The sequence below is a fragment of the Macaca nemestrina genome, chromosome 15 (assembly GCF_043159975.1).
Source record: "Macaca nemestrina isolate mMacNem1 chromosome 15, mMacNem.hap1, whole genome shotgun sequence".
Classification (NCBI taxonomy): domain Eukaryota; kingdom Metazoa; phylum Chordata; class Mammalia; order Primates; family Cercopithecidae; genus Macaca; species Macaca nemestrina.
This window is the reverse complement of record NC_092139.1, coordinates 61,290,948-61,316,873: the sequence shown is the minus strand read 5'-3', so window position 1 is coordinate 61,316,873 and position 25,926 is coordinate 61,290,948. Positions and strand designations below refer to the sequence as shown.

The window sequence follows — 25,926 nt, the reverse complement described above, 5'->3', positions numbered from 1 at the left end:
AAATTGTAAAGACCATCAACACTATGAAGAAACTGAATCATCACATGGGCCAAATTAGCAGCTAGCACCATAATGACAGGCTCGAATTCACACATATCAATATTAATCTTAAATGCAAATGGGCTAAATACCCCAATTAAAAGACACAGATTGGCAAATTGGATAGAGTCAGGATCATTTGGTGTGCTGTATGCAGGAAACCCATCTCATGTGGAAAGACACAAGTAGCCTCAAAATAAAGGGATGGAGGAAAATTTTCCAAGCAAAAGGACAGCAAAACATTCAGGGTTGCATTCCTAGTCTCTGATAAAACAGCCTTTAAACCGCTAACACGGTGAAACCCCGTCTCTACTAAAAAAAAATACAAAAAACTAGCCGGGCGAGGTGGCGGGCGCCTGTAGTCCCAGCTACTCGGGAGGCTGAGGCAGGAGAATGGCGTGAACCCGGGAGGCGGAGCTTGCAGTGAGCTGAGATCCGGCCACTGCACTCCAGCCTGGGCGACAGAGCGAGACTCCGTCTCAAAAAAAAAAAAAAAAAAAAAAAAAAAAAAAAAAAATGACAAGGGAATTACATAATGGTAAAGGGATCAATGCAACAAGAGCTAACTATCATAAAGATATATGCACCCAATACAGGAGCACCCAGATTTATGAAGCAAGTTCATAGAGACCTACAAAGACACTCAGACTCCCACACAATAAGAGTGGGAGAATTTAACACCCCACTGTCAATATTAGACAGATCAATGACAGAAAATCAGCAAGGATATTCAGGACTTGAACTCAGCTCTGCACCAAGGGGATCTAGTAGACATCTACATAATTATCCACGCCAAATCAACAGAATATACTTTCTTCTTAGCACCACATCACATTTATTCTAAAATTGAGCACATAATTGGAAGTAAAACACTCCTCAGCAAATGCAAAAGAATGGAAATCATAACAAACAGTCTCTCAGACCACAATGCAATCAAATAAGAACTCAGGATTAAGAAATTCACTCAGTAATACACAACAACACGGAAACTGAACAACCTGCTCCTGAATGACTACTGGGTAAATAACAAAATCAAGGCAGAAATAAGTAAGTTTTTTGAAACCAGTGAGAAGAAAGACACAACTTACCACAATTTCTGGGACACAGCTAAAGCAGTGTTTAGAGGGAAATTTACAGCACTGAATGCCCACAGGAGAAAGCAGTAAAGATCTAAAATTGACATCGCAATTAAAAGAAGTAGAGAAGCAAGAGCAAATAAATTCAAAACCTAACAGAAGACAAGGAATAGCTAAGATCAGAGCAGAACTGAAGGAGAGAGAGACATGAAAAACCTTTCAAAAAATCAATGAATCCAGGGGCTGATTTTTTGATAAGATTAACAAAACAGTTCATTAGCCAGACTAATAAAGAAGAAAGAGAAAATAATCAAATAGACACAATAAAAAAATGATAAAGGGGATAAAACCACTGATTCCACAGAAATACAAACTATCATCAGAGAACACTATAAACATCTCTACACAAATAAATTAGAAAACCTACAAGAAATGGACAAATTCCTGGACACATACACCCTCCCAAGACTAAACCAGGAAGAAGTAGAATCCCTGAATAGAACAATAACAAGTTCTGAAATTGAGGCAGTAATTTATAGCCTACCAACCAAAAAAAAACCAGCACCAGCTGGATTCACAGCCGAATTCTACCAGAGGTACAAATGGGAACTGATACCATCCCTTCCAAAACATTTCCAAACAATGGAAAAACAGGGACTCCTCACTAACTCATTTTATGAGGCCAGCATGATCCTGATATGAAAACCTGGCAGAGATACAACAAAAAAAGAAAAATTCAGGCCAACATTCCTGATGAACACTGATGAAAAAATCCTCAATAAAATACTGCAAACCAAATCCAGCAGCACATCAAAAAGCTTATCCACCACAATCAAGTCAGTTTTATCCCTGGGATGCAAGGCTGCTTCAACATACACAAATCAATAAAGGTAATCTATCACATAAACAGAAACAATCACAAAAACCACATGATTATCACTATAGATGCAGAAAAGACCTCTGATAAAATCTGACACCTCTTCACGCTAAAAACTCTCAGCAAATTCGGTATTGCTGGAACATATCTCAAAATAATAAGAGCTATTTATGACAAACCCACAGCCAATATCATACTGAATGGGCAAAAACTGGAAGCATTCCCTTTGAAAACTGATACAAGACAAGGATGACCTCTCTCACTATTTCTATTTAACATAGTATTGGAAGTTCTGGCTAGGGCAATCAGGCAAGAGAAAGAAATAAAGCATATTCGAATAGGAAGAGAGGAAGTCAAATTGTCTCTCTTTGGAGATGACATGATTGTATATTTAGAAAATCCCATCATCTCAGCCCAAAATCTCCTTAAGCTGATAAGCAACTTCAGCAAAGTCTCAGGATACAGAATCAATGTACAAAAATCACAAGCATTCTTATACACCAATAACAGACAAACAGAGAGCCAAATCATGAATGAACTCCCATTCACAATTGCTTCCAAGAGAATAAAATACCTAGGAATCCAACGTACAAGGGATGTGAAGGACCTCTTCAAGGAGAACTATAAACCATGCTCAATGAAATAAAAGAGGACACAAGCAAATCGAAGAACATTCCATGCTCATGGACAGGAAGAATCAATATCGTGAAAATGGCCATACTGCTGAAGGTAATTTATAGATTCAATGCCATCCCCATCAAGCTACCAATGACTTTCTTCACAGAATTGGAAAAAACTAAAGTTCATATGGCACCAAAAAAGAGCCCACATCACCAACACAATCCTAAGTCAAAAGAACAAAGCTGGAGGCATCATGCTACCTGACTTCAAACTATACTACAAGGCTACAGTAACCAAAACAGCATAGTACTGCTACCAAAACAAAGATACAGACCAACGGAACAGAACAGAGCCCTCAGAAATCATATCACGCATCCACCACCATCTGAGCTTTGAAAAACCTGACAAAAACAAGAAATGGGGAAAGGATTCCCAATTAAATAAATGGTGCTGGGAAAAGTGGCTAGCTATAAGTAGAAAGCTGAAACTGGATCCCTTCCTTACACCTTGTACAAAAATTAATTCAAGATGGATTAGAGACTAAAATGTTAGACCGAAAACCATATAAATCCTAGGAGAAAACCTAGGGAATACCATTCGGGACATAGGCATGGGCAAGGACCTCATGTCTAAAACACCAAAAGCAATGGCAACAAAAGCCAACATTGACAAATGGGATCTAATTAAACTAAAGAGCTTCTGCACAGCAAAAGAAACTACCATCAGAGTGAACAGGCAACCTACAGAATGGGAGACATTTTCTGCAATCTACTCATCTGACGAAGGGCTACTACCCAGAACCTACAAAGAACTTAAACAAATTTACAAGAAAAAAACAAACAATCCCATCAAAAAGTGGGCAAAGGATATGAACAGACATTTCTCAAAAGAAGACATTTATACACCCAACAGACACATGAAAAAATGCTCATCATCACTATCCATCAGAGAAATGCAAATCAAAACCACAATGAGGTACCATCTCACACCAGTTAGAATGGCGGTCGTTAAAAAGTCAGGAAACGACAGATGCTGGAGAGGATGTGGAGAAATAGGAACACTTTTACACTGTTAGTGGGACTGTAAACAAGTTCAACCATTGTGGAAGACAGTGTGGCAATTCCTCAAGGATGAAGAAGTAGAAATACCATTTGACCCAGCAATTCCATTACTGTGTACATACTCAAAGGATTATAAATCATGCTGCTATAAAGACACATGCACACGTATGTTTATTGCGGCATGATTCACAATAGCAAAGACTTGGAACCAACCCAAATATCCATCAATGACAGACTGGATTAAGAAAATGTGGCACATATACACCATGGAATACTATGCAACCATAAAAAGGATGAGCTCATGTCCTTTGTAGGGACATGGATGCAGCTGGAAACCATCATTCTCAGCAAAATATCACAAGAACAGAAAACCAAACACCGCATGTTCTCACTCATAGGTGGGAATTGAACAATGAGAACACTTGGACACAGGAAGGGGAACATTACACACCGGGGCCTTTTGTAGGGAGGGGGAAGAGGGGAGGGATAGCATTAGGAGATATACCTAATGTAAATGACGAGTTAATGGGTGCAGCACACCAACATGGCACATGTATACATATGTAACAAACCTGTATGTTGTGCACACGTACCCTAGAACATAAAGTATAATAATAATAATAAAAAAAGACCAAGTTCATTTACGTGACCTATAAAACTTTGATCATGCTGATTGTTTCCTGCAACCTCTCTAAGCTCATTGCCATTTTTCTCTTTTCTTTCCTTAGCCATGCTGGTCTTCAGTTTATCCTAATGGCCAATATTCCTCCAGCTCAGGCCTTTGTGCATGCTGTTCCCTCTTTCTGGCAGGCCTCCCTCACTCCGATTCCTACCCTCTCTTCCTCATCTGGCTAACTCAAATGCATCCTTCAGAATGACCCAAGGAAGGACTTCCTTGACTCTTCACCAGGCTAGATGAGGACTCGCTGTCATAAATTCTCATAACACTTAGCATTTTTCCGTGTAACTTATTCAGATTTTCCATTTATATTTATTTTTCTGGTTGTTTCATTAATGTGTCTCTACTACACTAGATAGAATGTCCTGAGAGACTTTTCTTTCCTCACCATTGATAATCCACTGCCTGGTGCATAGTCGATCCTCAATAAATATTTTGCAAATGAAAAATAAGAGTGAACTCAGCTCATCCGGCCACTGCACTCCAGCCTGGGTGACAGAGCAAGACTGTCTCAAAAACAAAACAAAACAAAACAAAAAGAGTGAAATCAGTTCTTGCTTCTCTTTGAAGGAACTGTTGGAGATATCAAAATATCAAAAAATATTTTTCTTGTGCAGGTATAGTGGCTCATGCCTGTAATCCTAGCACTTTGGAAAGCTGAGTTGGGTGGGCTAGCTGAGCTCGAGTTCAAGACAACCCTGAGCAACATGGTGAAACCTTGTCTCCACTAAAATACAAAAAATTAGCCCGGTGTGGTGGCAGATGCTTATAGTCCCAATTACTCCAAAGGCTGAGGTATGAGAATCGCTTGAACCCAAGAGACAGAGGTTGTAGTGAGTCAAGATCGCACCACTGCACCCCAGCCTGGGCAACAGAGTGAGAGACTGTCTCAAAAACAAACAAACATTTTTCTCTACAACTGTTGCCTTCTGAATGTCTCTTGAATCCACATACTTTCCTCCATCTGCACTGTTACTGACCAAGTTCAGGTACCCTGCATCTCTCATCTCCATTTCCAGAAGAGCCTCCAGATTTTCTCCCTGTGTCTCCTCCCAATCCTCCCACACCTTTATTCTCTACAAGCAGGACTCTATTTTCACCATGCAAATCTGTCTTCTCATTGCTCTTGAAACCAAATTCTTAATATGCATATGAGGCCCTTGCTATGTGGCCTTGGTCTGGTTCACAGTGTCTTCTCCCACAGCATCCTCCCTCACCCCACCCCCTCCAGCTTCTGGAAAGCACTTAAATATTCTTTCAGTGGGAGCACAAATGGGGAGAGTATGGGGCATAGGACATAAAAATGGATACAATTATGGGGAATTGGGACTGAGTCAGATCAGGTGGATCTCATAGATCTTGTAAAGGCTGCCCATCTCTGCTCTAACAGCACAAGAAGATGTGTTGGCCTTCGAGAGGGAGACAGACATCATCCAGAGCAGACAAAATCCCTGCCCTCAGGGAGCTTATGTTCTAGTGGAGAAGACAGACAACAAATGAGTAAATGGACTTATAAAGTCAAATATCAATGAGTGCCGATTAGACAATAAAACAGGGAAATGTGACAGAGAGTAACCAGCCAGATGGGGTAAGATAGGGGTCAGGGTTAGACAGGGTGGTCAGGAAGAGAATTCAAGGAGGTCATGTTTCAGCTTGGACACAGGTGATAGTAACAAGTCACAGGACAGTATTCCTGGCAGTGGAAACTGCCAGTGCAAAGGCCTGGGCCAAAACAAGCAAAGAGCTTAGAATGTTCTGGGAACAGGAAAAAAAAAAGGTCCATGTGGCATTGTCAGTCATTTGAACCAGAGCAACTCCATCTTGAATGGGCGCTGGGTAAAATGAGGCTGAGACCTCCTGGGCTGCATTCCCAGATGGTTTCGGTATGTTTAGTCACAGGATGAGACAGGAGGTCGGTACATGATACAGGTTATAAAGACCTTACTAATAAAATAGTTTGAAGTAAAGAAGCTGCCCAAAATCCACTGAAACCAAGACGGCGATGAGAGTGACCTCTGGTTGTCCTCACTACTACACTCCCACCAGTGCCATGGCAGTTTACAAATGTCAACCCTAGTGTAACATATAATCAAGAAATAACCATAAAATTGGGCAACCAGCACCCATCAGGGCTGCTCTATGGAGTACCCATTCTTCATTCCTTTACTTTCCTAATAAACTTGCTTTCACTTTAGTCTATGGACTTGCCCTGAATTCTTTCCTGTGTGAGATCCGAGAACCCTCTCTTGGGATCTGGATCAGGATCCCTTTCCAAAAACAGCTTCAGCACCATGAGGGAGAGGGACCAGGGTGATGAGATCAGAGACTGTCAAAGACGAGGTCAGAGGTCTAGTAAGGAACTTGGGTTCAGTCTCAACAAAATGGGAGGCCATTAAAGGATGGTAAGCTAGAAAGTGACATGATAATAATTTTTAAAAGGTCATTCTGGTTGCCGAGAAAAAGCAAAACTGCAGTCCCCTAGTGTCAGATCTTTCAGCTCATTAATTCATCAGAAGATTAAAGACCCCACTGTGTGCTACACTTCTAGGTGCCGGGGAGATACAAAAACAAAGCAAACATATTAAAACCATCCTCATGTACTTTCAGTAAATATTGGCTACCTTCTATTGGCTGGGCACTAGAACAGAGGTAAAAAAGATAAGAGGTACAATCTGTTGGAACAGTATTAATTCAACTGTTAATCACTGGCTATAAAATGAATTGCAAGCAATAAATGGCATTTGGGAAACTCACTAGGGTGGACTGCAATTTACAACCTCATCTTCTGATACAAGCCAAAGTAAATTACAGGAAGATTAAAGAGTTTTTTTTTTTTTTAAAAAGAAGAAGATAAAATGGCTAAGCATTGACTAACTATAAAATAGGAGAAATAGAAAGCAATCAGGTTGCAATCGATTTAATTACATCAAAAATCTTAAAGTGTAAAATTGGAAAAGATCCTAGGAAATACACTTAACAAGAGGAATTATTCCTGTGATTGGAATCATCTTCCTTGAACATAATGTGGTGAGAGGCAGCAGGAACATTATATATGTTACACTCTAGTAGTTTTCTTTAAGTTTCAAAGTTGTCAACTGTATTATTTGATTTCAGAATTGTGTTTTCAAAAGAAAACAAAAAGCTTTGCCATTATCACACTTCTTAGAAAGATGAAGAGAAAAATGAATCAAAAACTTCCATAGTTCAGGTACTGGTAACTACATTAAATATAGGAATAGCACTTAGGGGAAACTTACTTGTTTCTAATGATGATAAAGATAATAAAAAGCACACTGACTGTAAAGCTCATTGCTTTACATATACACTTCCTAATTCTTACTACACTAACTCAGCGCTATCACTCTGAGTTCCATTTTGCTCTGAGCACCAACTGCTCAGAGCTCCATCTTTCTCAGAGCTCCAATCACTCCAAACTCCTTCTTGCTCTGAGCATCCTCTGCGCAGAGCTCCATTTGCTCGGAGCTCCATCTTCTAGCTCCATCTTGCTGAGATCTCCAGTCACTTCCAGCTCCATTGTGCTCTGAGCCCCATCTGCTCGAAGCTACATCATACTGTGAGCAGCATGTTCTCTCAGCTCCATCTGGCCCTGAGCACTATCTGCTCTGAGTCCATCTGAATCCAAGCAACATTTGCTCCAAGTTCCATCTCGCTTAGAGCTCCTTCTTGCTCAGAACTTCATCTGCTCCAAGCTCCATCTTGCTCAGAGAACCATCTGCTCTGAGCTTCATCTTGCTGAGTACTCCAATTGCTTTCAACTTCGTTCTGCTCTAAGCACCATCTGCTCAAGCTCCATCTTACTGTGAGGAATATGTCTTCTGAGCTACATCTCGCTTGGAGCTGCATGTGCTCCAAGCCCCATTGTGCTCAAAGCTCCATTTATTCCGAGGTCGATCTTGCTTCTGAGCATCATCTGCTCAGAGCTCCAATACTACAGAGCAATGTTTTTAACTTCCAATCACTCTGAACTCCATGTTGCTCTGAGCACCGAGCACCATCTGCTCTGAGCTCCACCTTCCACCGAGCAACATCTGCTCCAAGTTACATCTTGCTTGGAGTTCCTTTTTATTCAGAGCTCTATCCGCTCCAAGCTCAATGTTCTCTGAGTTCCATCTTGCTTGGAGCTCTAATCACTCTGAAATCCATCTTGCTCTGAGCACCAAATGCTCGGAGCTCCATTTTACTCTGAGCTCCATCTTGCTATGGCACAATCTGCTCAGAGCTCCATCTGCTCTGAGCTTCATCTTGCTCAAAGTTCTAATCACTCTGAACTCCATCTTGCTCTGAGCACCATCTGCTCTAAGCCCAATGTGCTCGGAGTTCCATTTGCTCTAAGATCCTTCTTGCTCAGAGCTCCAATTACCCCAAGCTCCATCTTGCTCTGAGCACCATCTGCTCAAACCTTCTTCTTGCCTGGAGCTCCAGTCACTCTGAGCTCCATCTTGCTCTGAGCACCATCTGCTCGGAGCTCCATTTTGATTTGAGCTCCATCTTGCTCTGAGACCAAACGCTTGGAGCTCCATCTTACTCTGAGCAACATCTGCTCTGAGCTTCATAGTGCTCAGAGCTCCATCTTGCCTGAACCCCATCATGTTTTGAGGCTCATCATGCTCAGAGGTTCCTCTTGCTTTCAGCACTATCTGCTCCACGGATGTTTACTGCAGCACTATTCACAATAGAAAAGACATGAAACCAACCCGTATACGCATCAATGATAGAGTAGAAAAAGAAAATGTGCTAGATATCCTACTATGGAATACTATGCAGCCATAAAATGTATAAGATCAAGTCCTCTGCAGGGACATGGATGAAGCTGGAAGCCATCATTCTCAGCAAACTAACACAGAAACAGAAAACCAAACACTGCATGTTCTCACTCATAAGTGGGAGCTGAACAATGAGAACACATTTTAATACTATTACAACCTCTGAAGATGGTCTCTATTTCTCTTAACAAAGGATATTTATACTTTGCAATTTTTCTCTCTAAAGGATTGTGGCTTCTCTGGCCTGTGCCAGTTTAGGGTACAGGTTGACCACCTCACCTTGAAATGACCCACTCCATGTCTGCACGTGGTTGGTCCCTCCTGTGAACTGTTTGTTCACAGCCTCTTATCACTTGTGGGTCATTTGAGAGGAGGTGTCTCACATAGTGCTGCACCAGGCAAATCACCAACTGAAAGAATTACTGAAACAACGTGTGGGCCTGGTTATTTCAAAGAATAAATAGGAGTCAGTTGAAGGTGATAAAGTCAGTAATATCTTAAGATGATAAGATGTAACATCTTAGATGACCAAGACTAATCCTGTGGGTCCCAAGAACATATAACAATATGGAGTATGCCAGCAAAAGGCTCACCCACCAGACAACAACAAATGACGCCCTGGCTCAAAGGTTAAATGTCCTCTCTCCATGTGTGAAACCACATGACCGGCAGGAGGCAAAAACAACAGGGAGACAAAGGCTTTGCTGCATATCTGTGGGCTTCAGTCTCCAGTGAGACACTCAGAGCCTACATCTCCTCTGTTACCACTGCTGCTTTTATTGTACAGAACATTTCCATATACGTTTCATTCTATTCTCTAAATTCTGTGCTTCATTTTTCTCTCAGTCTAGTAATGAATCAACATCACACTTTTGATTTCCAAGTATTTAAAATACATGAAAAGTTATTTTTGATATTCAGACTTTTATGGATATTTTTATTCTTCTTTGCAATCAATTTTATCTCCATGCACAGATAGTAGCTACATTGAAGTCAAGCTCAATTTATCAATTGATTAAAGAATCACTGACCTCTTCATACTATTATACATACTTTTCTAAAATTGTGGTTTCATTATATTTTATCTGTACAAATCCATTTCATATTTTATACATTTTTACAGCAATTCTAATTTTGTGAAATTTTAAAAATATACCATGCTGTAGAATCCTGACAGTGTCTTTTCACATACACGATCATGAACACATGGCATTCTCATTAACTCTGTGAATGTGCTTAATAGTATTACGGGATTTGCAAATGCTGAATCTCACTTGCACTCCTGCCATAAAGGATATCTGGTCATGACATACTAATGTGTTGATACAATGGCTCCTAATATTTTATAACTTTTACTTTTATACCCACATGTCCTATTTGTCTGTAGTATTCTGTGGGTCTCAGTCCAGTTAATGATCTTATGTGGCCCTCCAAAATTTTGGGGGGGACATTTAACCGCTTTATAACTCTTACACAGTTTAAGTGACATTTGTTTACTAAGTTTTTTTGTCTTGTTTTGTTTTGTTCTGTTTGTTTTTTCTTTTGTTATGTTTTTTAGATGGAATCTCACTCTGTCCCCCAGGCTGGAGTGCAATGGCGTGATCATGGCTCATTGCAACCTCTGCCTCCCAGGTTGAAGCTATTCTCCTGCCTCAGTCTCCTGAGTAGCTGGCATGACAGCTGTGCACCACCACATCCGGCTAATTTTTGTCTTTTTAGTAGAGAGGGGTTTCACCATGTTGACCAGGCTGGTCTCAAACTCCTGACCTCAGGTGATCTGCCCGCCTTGGCCTCCCAAAGTGCTGGGATTACACATGTGAGCCACCTCGCCTGGCATACTAAACTTTTTTATACTGGAACTTATTTGTTTATGAGAGTTCTCTTTTGATAAATGTCTTTGTTATCTCTATTATTTCACTAAAATTTACCCCTATTGAGATAGAGATTCTAAACCGATGAACCACCTTACTGGTACTATGTTCATAATATTGTTAATCACAGTAAAAGTAGGTATGCTTTTAGAAAATCAAAGTTGAAAGATCAAAAAAAAAAAAAAAAAAAAAGAAAAACACACACACAGGAAAACAAAATAAAACTTACATTGTCCCTCTCCATCCATTAGTAGCATAAACACAGAAAGATAACCAAATGGACCAAATGAAGGAGGCAGATCATCAGACCAAAATTATATAGAGTAAACACATTTTTCAGAAACACACCAAAGGCACCCAGGTTGAGAAACCTGGATATTCACGTGCAAAGGACTGAAGAACCTTATGTTGCACAATACGCAAATATCAACACATAATAAACTGAACACTTAAGTCTAATCTTGAAACTCAAAAAGCTCCCAGGAAAAAAACACAGAGTGAGTGTCTATTTTGGGGAAACTTGAATCTGTGCACACCAGTTGCAAAAAGAAAAAATTAGGGAGAATATACACATACACAATACAATGGCTTCACCATCTCTTTTTATTTCTCAATGGGACACAGAAATCACTGGCAACAAAAGCAAATATAAGTATGATAGATAAAGGACAACTTTAAAATTTCTAAACAAGAAGAAAACAATGAACCAAAAGGAAAGGCATCCTAAAGATTGGGATAAAATTATAGAAAATTATGTACCTCAAAGGAACCATTATCTAACACACACAAGAAACTAAAGGTACTAAGTGGGCAAAAAGATGAAACAACTAAAACCTATATTGATCCAAACAATCTGCTACTGGCAGAAAAAGAGCCTACCCAATGGACAGAATGACGGAGTCCCCTGTGCCACCCAAATGTATATACACAGTGAACACAGTTTTCAAACGAACACAAAATGACACAATGGGAAAAGAAAAGTCGGCTCAATAAACGATTTTCAGGAAACTGGATAACCACATGAAAAACAGTGAAATAGGACAGAATCCATGTAAATTACACTGAAGACTTAAACTCAGTTTTGAAACCACTTACTTCCCTTAGGAAACACAGGGTGAGCATATATTTTAGAAGACTAATCTATGCACACAATTTGCAAAATGTAAAATATAAAAATAAAAAGAAAAGAAAAATTAGAAGGAAAAAACCCATAGACAATGCCATGGCTTGCAACCTTTTTCACTGTTTTTAATTGTACACAAAAGCCACCACTAATATATAAACATGTGGGACTACGGAAAACATTGGCTCTTATGTAGGGAAAAGAAAACAATGAACCAGAAGAGAAGGCACCTCACACACTGAAAGAAAACGAGGGAAAATCCTGTCTCTGAAAGGGGTTCTTATAAAATATGTGCAAGAAACTAACACTACGATGTGGGAGAAAACAAAAACAGAAACAAAAACAAATACCCAAGCTAAGTCTGGGCCAAGGACCTGAACAGACATGTCTGAAAAGTAGATGAGCAATTCACTCACAGGTAAAATAAAAAGTTTCCCAAAAGCTCTAATCCTCATGAGAATGTCAAGGAAAACCACAGTGAGATACCACTTCCATACACAGAATGAATGTTACTGAAAACAAAAATACAAGTTTGAAAAGGAAACAACTGGTATAGACTTGCAGAAGGGGAAATTCTTCTCCTACACCCTTGGTGGGAATATCAATTGGTACACACTCTAGCAAAAATAGCTAGAAGTTCCTCTAGCAAAGTAAAAACTCCATTTCATCTAGCCTTCCCACCACTGGCTGTACATTGACAGTCAATGAAATTCCTATGTGGAAGAGATACCTCCCTTGCCCTGTGTACTGTAGTACTCACGATAGCCAAGATAGGAAATATGCCTACCCGTTCATTCACCGATGAAGGGATGAGGAAACTGCAATATGCATCCAGAACGGAGTATTCTTCAACCATAGAAATGGGTGACATCTAGTCATTTGCAGCCATGTGGAAAAACCTGAGGGACATTATGTTAAATGAAATGAGCCAGGCAAAGAAAGGCATATACTGCATAATCTCACCTATGTGGAATCTAAAACACTTGACCTCATAGAAGTAGAAAGTTCAACAGTGGTTACCAGAGGCAGGGGAGAAGAGGGGCCTGGGTAGGAATTGGTAATGGTTACCAAGTTACACTTAGAAAACTGAACTCAATCCTACCCTTCTCTTCTATAGGGTTAATATAAAAATAAAAAAATAAAAAGACTAGGGTTAATATTGTAGTGAATTTTCCAAATAGCTGGAAAGGATTCTGAATATCCTCTCCACAGACAAATAATACCCAGAGGACTTCACAGATGCAAAATATTGTGATTTCATCAATATGCTAGGAGTAACTATATCAAAATGGCCCCTGCATCCTCTACTTATGTACATATACTTTAGGGCAATTTCTTTTATTTAAAAAAAAAAAAAAAAGAAAAAAGGATGCCAACGATGCTAAAATTAACATGGAACCATGAAATGCCCTAAACTTCAAAAGCATTTCTGGAAATAGAAAGTATGTGGGATGCATCACTGTCCTCCATTTGAAATTATATTGAAAAGCTAGTTTTCTAAATAACAGATGACTGGCATTAACCAAGACACCCAGGCCAACAGACAGAATGAGGGAGCTTAATCACAAACCCAAACTCCTTGGTAGTGTACACATTTTGTAAAAGAACACCAAAAGACACAATGAAGAAGGGGGAATCTGTTTAATAAATTGTTTTAAAAATTGGATGTCCCCATATAAAATAATAAAATAGAACCCCTATTGTGTAAAAGGCACAACAATCAACTCAAAATGAATTAGAGACTAATACACAAAACTTGAAACCATCAAGCTCCCTCAAAGAGAAGACATACAGTGTGGGTATATTTAGGTCAATGTGGATCTGTGTTCACACTGTGCCAAAACCAAACAAACAATACAGGGGGAAAACTCATGGGAGATGGATTAGTTCGGACATGATTTTGTTTTTCTTCATCAGTCACCTATGTCACAGGGAACCAAGAAAACAGACACACGTGGGAATGCATCCCACTCTAGAGTTTGTGCCCAAGCAGATTAAAAAAAAAACCATGAAAAAAATAAAAAAATCATCCTCAAGTTTACGAGAAAGGTTTCGGCAAACATACATCTGATAAAAGGTTGTCTTCAAAATGTCTAAGCCACTAACACTACTTACTAGCAAAAACACAAATGAGAAACTAATAACCAAACAAAATGGGTCAAAAGAACCTGAATAGACATTTCTACAAAGAAGACATAACATTGAAAACAAGTTTTAAGAACTTGGATAGCATCACAAATCATGAGAAAGATGTAAATCAAAACAACACATACATCATCTTACTGTAATTCAAATGGATGTTATCAAAGTTATAATATACATTAAAACAGACACAAATGTGGGTGTAAATTTCCAGAGAGCAACTCATTTGGTAAGAATGTTAATTAGTATACAAACTACAGAAACTAGTGGGAGGTTCCTCCCAATATTAAACCTACAACTACCACTTCATCTAACAATTCTACCATTAAGTATACTTTCAGGGCAAAGGAAATCAGTCCATGCAAGAGATATTTGCCATCCTATGTGGACTGCAGCACTACTGACAACTGCCAAGATAAAGAATAAACTTACCTGTCCAGCCACAGATGAAGGGATAAAGTAACTGCGATGGATGTACACAAATAGAATAGTCTTCAGCCAGAAAAACAGAATGAAATGTCATCATTTGGAGCCATACTGTTGAATCTGGAGGACATTATGGTAAATGACCTAAATCAGGCAGAGAAACAAAAACACTGCCACATCTCACTCATGTAGAATCCAAAATAAAAGGCTTCATTGCATAAATCTAGAGAGCACAATACTGGTTACCAGAGGTTGGAGGGAAGAGGGGGCATGGGCAGGGATCAGAAATACGTACAAAGTTACACTTAGATGAGAGGCATGAATTGTTCCTCTCTGTTCCACAGCACAGTGACTAGAGTAAATTAACACAACATCACACCTTTTTCACAAAATCTGGAAAAGAAGATTTCACATATTTTCACCATAAAGAAATTAACAACTGTTTGTGATAATAGAGACTCTTGTAAATGCAAGATTCCAAATGTTTCCATCACAAAGAAATTAACAACTGTTGGTGATAACAGAGATCCTAAATATCCTGATTTTAACATTTCTCTGTATCTGCATTAACCAAAATGCCCCGCTCTAACTTCCCCCATTGTATGCCATTACTGTATGGACAACCTTTTAAAAAATATGTAAACACACAATGCTAAAGTTCATGTGGACCACAAAACACCCTGAATTTCCAAAGCAACGCTGAGAAATACAAACTACACCGGTTGTGTCACACTTCCTGATTTTACATTCCATTGAAAAGTTAGGGACCCTGTTCCACACAGAGCAGTGGAACAGATTAGAGAACCCAGACGTAAACCCGCACCCCTAACACCATCTGATCTTCAACAAAATCCACAAAAATAAGCTTCGGAGAAAGGATTCCCTCCTCTCAATAGAGGGTGCTGGGATGAATGGCTAGCCAGTTGCAGAAGAAAGGCAGTGGGCCCCTGTGTCTCACTGTGTACCGAAACTAACTCAAGATGAATGAAAGATGTAATGCAAGACCGCAAACTATGAAAAGCCTGCAAGAGAACCTAGGAAATACCCTTCTTGACAGAGGATTTGGCACAGCACGGATATGCCTATGTCCCTGCTTTGTGTATTAGTCTTTAATTCATTTTGAGTTGGTTCTTGTGCCTTTTACACAATAGGGGTTCTATTTTATTATTTTATATAGGGATATCCAATTTTTAAAACACTTTATTAAGCAGATTCCCCCTTCTTCGTGTCTTTTGGTGTTCTTCTACAAAATGTGTAAAAAGCAAGTGCAACTAAAACAATTATTGACAAGTGGGGCCTAATGTACAAAACAGCTGCTGCACAGCAGTAGAAATTACCAACAGAGTAAACGGACAGCCTACACAGTGAGAGAAAATGTTTCCACGTATGCATCTGATGAAGTCTAATATCCAGGATCTACCTCAGAGACCTTAAGCAAATCAATCAGCAAAACAAAAACTCAATGAAGAAAGGGCAAGGGGCATGAAAACAAGCATCTCAAAAAAGGTTTACAGCAACCAACAGACAGGACAACATTTCTCTACCTCAGTAATCATCAGAGAAATGTAAAGCAAAAGACGCACGAGATAGTATTTCACACTGGTCTCAATGATGATTGTGACACAGTCCACAAGAATGAATGCCAGTGAGGCACGGGAGGAAAGGGATGCTGGTCAGCTGTTGGTGGAAATGAAAACTAGTTTGGACACCATGGACAGCAATGTGGGGATTTCTCAAAAAACTTTATTGACATCACTAATCCTCACAAAAAAGTCCATGAAAACCACACTATGATTCCGTCTCATTCCACTCAGAATGAATACTACCCAAAACAAACAAAACACAGATTTTTTGAAAGTGACATCCAGTATAGACTTACAGAACGGTAACCTCTTAAACACTATTGGTGGGGATGTAAATTAGTATACACACGATGAAAAACAGCTAGAGATTCCTGAACAAATTCACAGTACAACTACCATGTCAGCTAGCAACCCCACCAGTGGTTCCACATTTAAAGCAGTTGAAATCCTAGGTTGAAGAGAGCTATCTGCCTTCCCAGGAGTACTAAAGCACTTGTAACTGTGGCAAGGGTACAGAACCAACCTACCTGTGCATACGCAGCTGCAGGGATGAGGAAACTGCTGTATAGAGACACCACAGAATATGTTTCAGCCACAAAGCTTTGGAAAATCCTGCCATCTGCAGCCACATGAAGAAACCTGGAGAACATCAAGTCCAATGAATGAGCCTGGTCGAGAAAGACTGATGCCATGTTATCTCAGGGATGTAGACTGAAAAGAACTTTACGTCCTAGAAGTAAAAAGTTCAATAGGGGTCACCAGAGTCTGCAGGGGAGGTAGAGGCGGTCTGGGAAGGAATCAGTGATGGGTACAAAGTCACTCTCAGATGAGAGTGATCAAATCTGGTCTTCTATTCCATAGCAGGGTGATTAGCCTTAACACAAATGTATCATATGTTTCAAAGTAGCTAGAAGGAAAGATTCTGAACGTTGTTACCACTCAAAAAATAAAAACTATATGAGGTGAAGAGATGCTAAATAACCCGATTTTATCATTACTCAACATATACATGTATCAAAATCTTCCTTGTATCCTCTGATCACATACATTTAGTATATGGCAAATAGTGCTTGAAGAAATAGAAAGAAACAATGCCACAATGTATGTGAAAATGTGAAACATGTTGAATTTCCAAAGCTATCCTGAGAAATACAAACCATATGGGATGCATCACATTCTCTGAGTTCTAATTATTAGAAAATCCCTGGTTAACCAACCCATATGTTACTGGCATACACAGAGAAACACAGACCAGTGAGAAAAATGAGGATGCTCAAGAATCAACACAAAATTCTACAGAGTGAACACATTTTTCAAAACACCACCAAAATGACACAATGGGGAAGGTTTCCAAAACTAGATATCCATGTGCAATATAATACAGGACTCTTATGGTACTAGATACACAATAATCAACTCAAAAGGATTAAAGATTATACACAAAACTTGCAACCATAAAGCTCCTATAAAGACAACCTCTGGTGTGTGTATATGCAGGGTAACTTGAATGTATGCTCATGGTTTGCAAAAAGTAACAAAAATACAAGGAAAAAAATCATTGACAATGGACTGCTTTGGTAGCAATTTTGTTTTTTCCTGATTAGTAACCAACAGCGCAGCTAACCAAGAAATTCTACACGTGTGGGACCATGTCAAACTGAAGAGTTTGTGCCCAACAAAGAAAACAATGAACAAAATGAAAAAGCATACTGAAAATTATAAGAAAAATTTGGGCAAACATACAGTGGATAAGGGGTTGTTTTTGAAAATGTACAAGCTAGTAACACTGCCAGGTGGCAAAAAAAACCAAAACAACAGAAAAATAACCAGATCAAAATTGGGCAAATAATCTGAGTAGATATTTCTGCAAAGAAGACAGGAAACTGACCCAATGTTTACAAAAATGGGGTTAACATTACTACTCGTGGGAAAAATGTAGATCAAAACCACACTCAGAATTTATCTCACTCCAACTAGAATGAACATTACAAAAAGATTAAAGTATTTAAAAAGACAATTACTACGCTGGGCACAGAGGCTCATGCCTGTAATCCCAGCACTTTGGGAGGCCGAGGCAGGTGGATCACGTGGACAGGAGATCAAGACCATCCTGGCTAATACAGTGAAACCCCATCTTTACTAAAAATACAAAAAATTAGCTGGGCGTGGTAGCGGCTGCCTGTAGTCCCAGCTACTCGGGAGGCTGAGGCAGGAAAATGGCATGAACCCGGGAGGTGGAGCTTGTACTGAGCTAAATCGGCCACTCCACTCCAGTGTGGGTGACAGAGCTAGACTCTGTCTCAGAGAAAAAAAAAAAAAAAAAATCCTGGTATGAATTTCCAGAAAGGGGAACTGTTTGTGGAATCGTAAATTAGTATTAACACTATAATAAACAGTTGAGGGGTCCTGCAAATAGGAAAAAAAAGAAACACCAAACCATCTAGCAGTCCCACTACTGGGTAATATTCAATCCACCTGTTCATCCACAGATACAGAGATCAAGAAACTCTCATACACATACACTAGGGAACATTCTTCAGCCATCAAAACAATGAAACATTGTCATTTAGAGCAACGCAGATGAACCTGGAAAACATTATGCTAAATGTAATGAGCTAGGCCTAGAAAGACAACACTGCATGATACCACTCACGTGAAATCTTAAGATGTTTATCTTAAAGAAATAGAAAGCACAATATTAATTACCACAGTCTGGGAGCTAGAGGGGGAATGGGGAAGGATTGGTTATGGAAACAAAGTTATCTTAACATTAAAGGAATACATCTGAATGTTCTCCTCAGCCCCAGTGACTGGAGTTAACAATATTATATTTTTCTAAAGAGCAAGAAGGGATAATTTTGAATGTTCTCTCCACACAAAAATAATACCTGTGTGAGGCAATAGAGCTCCCAAGTACCCTGATTTGATCATTACCCCATCTATATGTATGAAAATGTACCCCTAACTAAAGACCTTTGTGTTGTGAAATAAAGTTAACAGCAATAAATACATATTGCTAAAAATCACAAAGAGCCACAAAGGCAATGAATATCTAAAGGAACCCTCAGAAATACAATCAAAGTGAGAACCACAATCCTCAATATCAAATTATACGGCCAAGTTGTAGTTATGTAGCAGAAATATGGTACTTGCATAAATAAAAATACCTAGAACTGTGGAAAAAAACAGGGAGAGCAAAAACATAATCAACACAAATATGGACATAGTCAACCGACTTTTATAAAGAACACTACAATGCGGAAGGCAGTCTGCTCAATGAATACCTTTGAGAAAAATGATATCCGGACGCAGAAGCGAGAAACAGGATCCTTGCTTTACACGACGTATGAAAAACAAACCCCCTCCCCCAAATTGAAGGCCAAAAGACCATAAACCACAAAAAGGTTTTTAAAACACAGGATGAACATGTATTTTGGGTTACTTGAATCTCTGCACACCTTTGCAAAGAGGAAAACAAATACTTTGAAGAAAAACCTCACTAACAACTAAATGCTTTGTCACTGATAAATATTTTCTTATAAGGGCGACCAAAATTACATACATGAAACACAAAAATAAACATATGGGACTATATCAACCTGAAAAGTTTCTGCACATCAACGAAAACTACTTTCCAAATAAAAAAGCGTCCTATAGATTAGGAAAAAATTTCAGGCAATCTTGTAATTCACGAGTTTTCATCTGATGTGTACACAAAAAACACTACAAAGTAGCAAAAGAATCCAATCAAATATTTCGCAAACAAATATTTCGCAAAGAACCTGGACAATTCTGTACACTCATGAAAAAGAACAACGGATACGATATAGGGTCCTCAAAATTAACTATGCATTGGAAAACTGTAATTCAAAACCACACCCAGATAATCTCACACTTACTGAATATTCCTAAAAAAACTTTTAAGAAATGGGGGGGGGGGGGAAGCGGTGGCTCAGGCCTGTAATCCCAGCACTTTGGGAAGCCAAGGTGGGTGGATCACCTGAGGTTAAGAGCTTGAGACCAGACTGACTGATATCGTGAAACCCCGTCTCTACTAAAAACACAAAAATTAGCCGGGTGTGGTGGATGGTGCCCAAAGTCCCAGCTACTCTGGAGGCTGAGCCAGGAGAATTGCTTGAACGGGGGAGGCGAAGGTTGCAGTGAGCCGAGATCACGCCACTGCACCCCAGCATGGGCAACAGAGCAAGACTGTGTCTCAGAAAACAAAGCAAACGAAAAGAAAAACATAGGAATGCGAGTGTGGTTTTCGAGAAAGGGGAACTCATACACTGTAGGTGGAACTGAAAATCAGGATATACATCATGGAAAACAGCTAAATAGCTGGAGACTCCTCAAAGAATTGAAACTACACGTGTCCCCTGCCCTAGCGAGGTCTCTTGCTAAAGGTCTTGAGGCATCAAAAATAACCCTAGACCCCAGCTCAGAAGCCCATGGGGCTCGGAGGCACCCAGGACCCGCGCTTCACCGCCAGGGCTCTGGGCCAAGGGGCGGCAGGGGGGCGGACGCTGACAAGGCCGGGACCCCACAACTGCCTACATGCAGACGACTTGGGCCCAGATGCCCAGAATAAGTCAGGGCCCAAAAGCAAGGAGTGACCGGGGAGGAGCAGGGAGGTCCAGAGGGTTTCCGGTGGGGTCCATGCCCGGGACACTTACCGAGACTCGTCTCCTCCTCCACCGTCACGCCGAACCCACCACGGCTTCTCTGAAGCTCTCTCTGACCACGCCGCTCCGCCGCCGCTGCCGAGGCCTCACAGGAAGTGTAGTCTCGGCTTCTGTAGGGGCGGCACATGCACGCGGGCACATGCACGCTGGCAGCGTCCCTCGCGCCAGGTTGAAGCACCACCCCCTCTTAAAGGGCCCGCGGCTCAGACGGGCCAGAGGCAGCTTAGGGTTGTGGCACAGGCTGAGCCTCTGCCCAGTCCCAGGGGTCGACGAAAGGCCCCTAGTCTCTCATCCTCCCTGGCTCTAGGGCCCAAGAGGTCGCAGGAGCGCTCCCTGTGACCCCGGCCACGAGATAGGCTCCTTTGTTTGGGGAGCCCCCGGGACCTGCCCCTGCCCTCCTCTGAACCTCAGCTTCACCATCCCCAAAGGAAGCGGCCTGGCTGAAACTCTGGGGTCCCTCAAGTTCGGCACCTCAGGATCCAGGGTGGATCCCCTGCCCCTCTGCAGAGGGGGCCCAGAGAATCACAGAAAGCTGGGGCTGGAGGGACAGTCCCGAGGGTAGCAGGGCCTCCCCGGCCCCACTGTCCGCATCTGTCCTGTGGGAGCCCGGGGGCCTCTCTAGGGCCCAGACACCTGCGGCCTTACCAGGGCTGCCTGGGTCACCCGGGCTCCCCAGGAGGCAGGTAGGGGCTCTGGGGTCCAGCGCTGCCCCCACCTCATGCACGATGATCCATCCTGCATCAGTGCCCGCGAGGGGCCCTGTGGACAGGACCCAGGCCCGCCCATTCCCGGAGAGAGGGACCCGCACCCGTCTCTGTGACACCCAGGGCACAGGCTGTGCTGAACTCTCAGGAATCTGGGGGCGAGGCGGGGGAATCCTAGCAACCTCTTGAGGCCCGCTGAGTTAAGGAGGGACTCCTCCTTAACTACTTTGTGAAGCCAGTGTCAACCTGATATCAAAACGTAGGAATGACACAAGAAAAAGAAAAAAAAACCTACAGGCCAATATCCCTGATAAATATATACCTAAAATTCTCGACCAAATACTAGCAAACTTAACCTAGCAGCACAACCAAAAGTTCATCGTCACCCTGTAGATTTCCGGAATGAAGGTTGTTTCAACATATGCAAATCAAAACATGTGATTTACCACGTAAACATAATTAAAAACAAAACTCAATAGATGCAAAAAAGAAAGCTTTTGATAGAATTAAACATCCCTTGGTGTTAAAGAAAAAAAAAACCCTCAATAAAGTAGGCATCAAAGGAACCTACCTCACAATAATAAGAGCTATCTGTGACAGACACACAGTTGACATTATACTGAATGGGCAAAAGCTGGAAGCTGTCCCCTTGAGAACTAGAACAAAACATGATTCCCATTCTCACCACTCCTGTTGGATGTAGTACTGGAAGTTCTAGCCAGGGCAGTCAGGCAAGAGAGTATATGGGTTTACAAGATTCCTGCCTCAGGATCAGTGACCTCAGGCCTGTCCCTGTGGCTAACAAGGCCGACTTTATTATGTGCTGTCATGGTGGTGAAGGCTCCTCCACTTGATGAAGATCTCAAAGACTAGCTCTACTCAAGAGAGATTTAAGCTAAGTTGCCTGGGAGTCTCTGGTGCTTTTTCAGGGTTCTAATGAAGACAATGCCATCATCCAAGTATCTCTGAATGCCTAAGTAGCTCTTGCCTCAGGAGCTCTGAGACCTTCTGTTATCTATTTTTGAATTGGCCAAGTCTCCTCCTCCCCCCAGCCAGGAAAGGGAGGCTCTTCCCATCCTTGTCAGCATTTGTGTCTTGTATTTCACTCCACAGCCTCCTGGCAAGCATCTCAGTGTCTGCAGGTGAGCGTGGCTGGCTGAGTTCAGTCTTGCTTACCGCAACTGTAGACACGAGGTCTGTGGAACTAAGAATCCGTCCATTTGTGAACTGGCAAGATACATGAAGCAAAAGTTATTGAATTAAAAGGATAAATGCATAAATCCACAATATGACAATTCTAATTCTTATATCTCAGAAATTAATAGAAAACAAAATAACTACAACAATAAGACTACAAGATATTAATAGGGGAGATTATAACCAGAGCGCCGGGAGATAAACAGCAATATTCAATATACTTACAACTATTGGTTGACAACTCTTTGGTCTTGTGAGACACTGCTTGTCCCAAGCCACAGCAGCCGCTGGACATTCCTCAAGGAGTACCTCGAGATTCAGACAGGACCTATCCTCTTGCTTCCCCTTTCAAAGTTGGGGGACAGAATGCAGTGCCGCTGTTTAGTGTGGGAAGTGTGAGGATCAAAATATCAGAAACTTTATGTTTCACAACAACTGAGTTCTCCATCAGAAAAAGTGACAAAGGACACCCTTGCAAGTGTAGCTGTGACAGATTTGAAAATTCCTCCTCTGAGAGGCAGGTGCCTACAGTTGCAGAATCACTGCATGGAAAGCACCATGATCCCTACAGTCTGAAGGGGCCGTGGCATAAGTGTGTCTACAATCAAAGCTCACAGCTGAGGCCCTGGGGGAGGATCAGGTGTGCACCAGGGGGTGCACCCCAGCCAGCACTGCACTGACAGGGGCCTCGTCTTTATTAAATTCTGGGCTTTTTCCTGGGTGCTAGTTGGGTTCAATGAACCCTCTGTCTTGTGGCTGCCACCCATCTCAAGGTCGCACAGGTAATGATCACCACCCCCTCCACCTTCTGCTGAGGGTCCGGGTGACCCCCTGGTGGTGTAACCCAGGCCCTCACTCCTAAGGGGCCCTGAGCCTTGCTCACCACAGAGTCCTTGGTCTAGAGCTCCCGCACTTGTCCACATGCCATCAAATGCTGTGTACCGAGAGGCACTTGTGTGGAGCCCCTCCTTCCCCAGGCAGCACAGTCCTGCTCCAGCTGACACCACGGTCCAGGTGGTACTCATTTTTCTGCCCGCAGGTCCCATGGAGGAGCAGCCTGAGGACAAAGCAGCACCCAGAGTTTGTTTGTTCAGAGAACCTGGACCTGCCCTGGCTAGAAGCCCCACAGCTGTGGAAACCAGGACCTCCTGCTTTTCAGAGCCTAGATGTGCAGGATATAGATGCATCTCAGAGGTCCTGGGTGTGATGTGGAAGGTTGGGGGACACTGGACTTCCTGCTACAATGCTCTCATTGCCACATCTTCTACCTGGTGAAACAAGGCAGCTAGCAAAGGGGATAGATTCACCTGGACACCGTGTCCTCCCACATCCGGACCTGGCACCTGAGCCACACTGCTGGGTCTGAAGCTCTCAGGAGCGTGTGTGTGCTGTGACCAGCAGACCTATGGCATGTGCCCTCTTCCTCCCTCTGTGGCATGAAATCAGTTCATCTGATGGTGTCATGTGAAGTCTTGTCCTGATGGGTAGAACTTTCTATAAATCATCCCATGGCCCCGGGGAAAAGCAAGTTCATCCCGGCAGGTTTAGCTCTTTCTGTCAAACACAACCCTGTCCTTCCCAGGGCATCAGGGCCTGGTGCAGTTGTCCCAGCCTGGCAGGAAGTCCCCTTGAGGGTAGCGTGGAGGGCACAGCCTGGGCCTGACTTGTGACCCTGGCAAACTGCAGCTGAGCCCTGGGGCTGACCACCTGCACTTTCTGTTTGGTGGTGGGAGATGTGGGGCAATATTTATTGCCTTTCCTGTAGAGAGCATCTCCCAGCCTGCCCAGACCACTAGATCCCTACAAATGTGACTTGTAGGCAAGTCCTGGCTCTCTGTGGTGCTTTTCTCTCCTGTCCAAGCACCTGTGACTCCCAGGCCTCCAACCTTGCTGGCTTCCCCCATCTAAGCCCCTGATGCAGGGTGAGGACTGTATTGTGGCAGACAGCAGGCCGGTTTACACAGTTCTGGGACAAAATTAGAGGTATACATTATTTTATGTCCCAAGTAAACGAATCCCATGTATGGATACATTTTTTGACACAGAGGGAAGAAATGCATTGGTGAGATCCACGGGCCAGAGCTCAGGCCTGTGCTCAGGCTCTGGCAGCAGCTGTGTGGCTCTGGAGCTGTTGTGGGGGTGGGGAGGTGCTGTGTCTTTGCTCACTGAGTTAAAGGCTTCATTTGTTTCTTTGTTCACTTTGTTTTCTATGACCCCTGTTCAGCAATATTGAAAATCAAGCATTCCTAGGAGGTGGAGACCTTGCTTTGGAGCAGGGTCAGGGCATTGGTTGGAAATGGGGAATAGGTAGACAGTGGGAATTTCATTTTCTGGAGCTCATGTGCAGCCTCTTGATGGCCTCGTCACAAGTTCACCTGATGACCTGAGTGGCCACTGTCCTTCTCCTGAGTGGGTTATGAGCTTGCCAGGCACATGAACAGGGCACACTCACATTTTTCAAGTGAAGAAACTAAGAAGGGGTTGTCAGCAGATTGTCAGCCTGAAGTATGCCAGTGTTTGGTCCACAGTAAACCACATGTGGAGAGCTTAAAAAATTGCCCTCAAATCTGGCCAAAAAATGACAGTAATAAATTCAATTATTACTATGATATACATTTCTTTAGTTACAATTATATACGTATATCTATGTATAACTAACAATTTTGCATAAGTTTCTCATCTACCAGTATTTTTTTGTTTTTGCATAAGTTTGCAAGGAGCCCTAATGATGGGACTGTCTCTTTTAAAACTAAATTTTATAAATAACTCTCAGAGCCATACTGGTAAGAAACAGAACAAAACAAAAAGAACTAGAAACTTGAACAAACATTGGATTTCTGCTGGAAAAAAGGTGCAAAGCGGCCCTGCCTGCTGCACTTCCCCAGAGCTAATCCTTGAGCTGAAAGAGCTTCCTGGTGAAGCCTCACACTCTCTGTACTAGGGCATGGGGGGACCCAGACACGTGGGCTCCAGATCTGACCATCTTTACCTAGTTATGGGGTTTCAATCATGTCTTTTAAATTCTTTGAGCTGCAGTTTTCACATATGTAAAGTGAAA

The 25,926-nt window shown here is 41.8% G+C and overlaps 1 long non-coding RNA gene across 1 annotated transcript; it reads right to left on the bottom strand.

The window, feature by feature from the left end:
- Positions 1-12,916: 12,916 nt before the first annotated feature.
- Positions 12,917-21,072, bottom strand: LOC139358860 (uncharacterized). The gene is made up of 4 exons (XR_011614378.1): positions 20,959-21,072; positions 16,810-16,921; positions 14,706-14,819; positions 12,917-13,030 (listed from the first exon to the last, which is right to left on the bottom strand). It is a non-coding gene; the product is annotated as an uncharacterized lncRNA (long non-coding RNA).
- Positions 21,073-25,926: the final 4,854 nt, after the last annotated feature.